Source organism: Vicia villosa, unplaced genomic scaffold (assembly GCF_029867415.1).
Source record: "Vicia villosa cultivar HV-30 ecotype Madison, WI unplaced genomic scaffold, Vvil1.0 ctg.003067F_1_1, whole genome shotgun sequence".
NCBI classification, from domain to species: Eukaryota; Viridiplantae; Streptophyta; class Magnoliopsida; order Fabales; family Fabaceae; genus Vicia; species Vicia villosa.
Genome location: NW_026706105.1, coordinates 19594 through 20792, shown reverse-complemented (window position 1 = coordinate 20792; position 1199 = coordinate 19594). Strand labels below are relative to the sequence as shown.

The window sequence follows — 1199 nt, the reverse complement described above, 5'->3', positions numbered from 1 at the left end:
ATACCACTAATTTCGTACATTCCTCCTTTGGTTTGGGCTTTCTCTAGAGCGGCTCGTTCTCCTCCCCATTGGTAATGGTTTTGTGCCATGTTCTCTATGAGTTTGTATGCTTCATCATGGGGTTTGTCCATTAATGCTCCGCCAGCAGCGGCATCTATAGTCATTTTAGTGTTATATAAGAGACCACCATAAAAGGTATGGATGATCAGCCATGGTTCGAGTCCATGATGAGGGCATATTCTAAGCATGTCCTTGTAACGTTCCCAAGCTTCGAAGAGCGATTCGTTATCTTTCTGGGTAAATCCGTTGATTTGACCTCTAAGCATAGCAGTTTTGCTAGGCGGAAAGTATCTTGCTAAGAATACTCTCTTCAATTCGTCCCACGTAGTTATGGAATTGGAAGGCAGGGATTGAAGCCATGCTCTCGCTCTATCTCTCAAGGAGAAAGGGAAAAGGCGTAATCGAATAGCTTCGGAACTAACGTTGTTGGCTTTGATAGTGTCGGCGTATTGCACGAACACGGATAAATGGAGATTGGGGTCATCTACAGGGCTTCCAGAGAATTGATTCTGTTGAACAGCTTGGACCAGTGAAGGTTTCAGTTCGAAATTGTTCGCTTCAATCGCAGGTGGTGCGATACTTGAATGCGGTTCAGCGCGCGAAGGAGCGGCATAGTCTCTAAGAGGACGAATAGCAGCCATCTCTAACTTCGGGGTGATTTGATTGATTTGATCAGTAAAAATCAATTCCTGATTAATCGGAATTTCTGCTACTTCGGGAAGGTTGCGAGCTCGACGTTTAACGTTAATGAAACGTTCGATCTCGTTAATTCGTTGTATTAAGTCTCCTCCTTCTGAACGAGTATTTGGCATACAATCGTTCAAAAAGAAAGGGAAGAATTATCCTAGTCTCTACGGTGTAACAGTGAGTTACGATATCGACTTAAATAGTCCCCGGCAACGGCGCCAAAAACTTGATCGCGACTTTACGTGTCTATAAATCTGATAACTGCAAGTGCACAGTCGTGTCGTGTAGTTTTAAAAGATATCGAATCCACAGGGACTATGAATCGATCTACCGTTATCTAAGGTTACTATGTAAAGCTAGGAGTACTAAAATTTCGATTGTTCCTAAGGGAAAGTGATTGTGAGAAAATAAAGAATAATAATAATAGACAGGTATCAGTATGTATTTCGTTT

General features: G+C 42.3%; 1 non-coding gene across 1 annotated transcript; it reads left to right on the top strand.

Moving 5' to 3' along the window:
* Positions 1 to 219: 219 nt before the first annotated feature.
* On the top strand, positions 220 to 326 carry LOC131640347 (small nucleolar RNA R71). Its single transcript, XR_009295227.1, has one exon. It is a non-coding gene; the product is annotated as a small nucleolar RNA R71 (small nucleolar RNA).
* The last annotated feature ends 873 nt before the right edge of the window (positions 327 to 1199 follow it).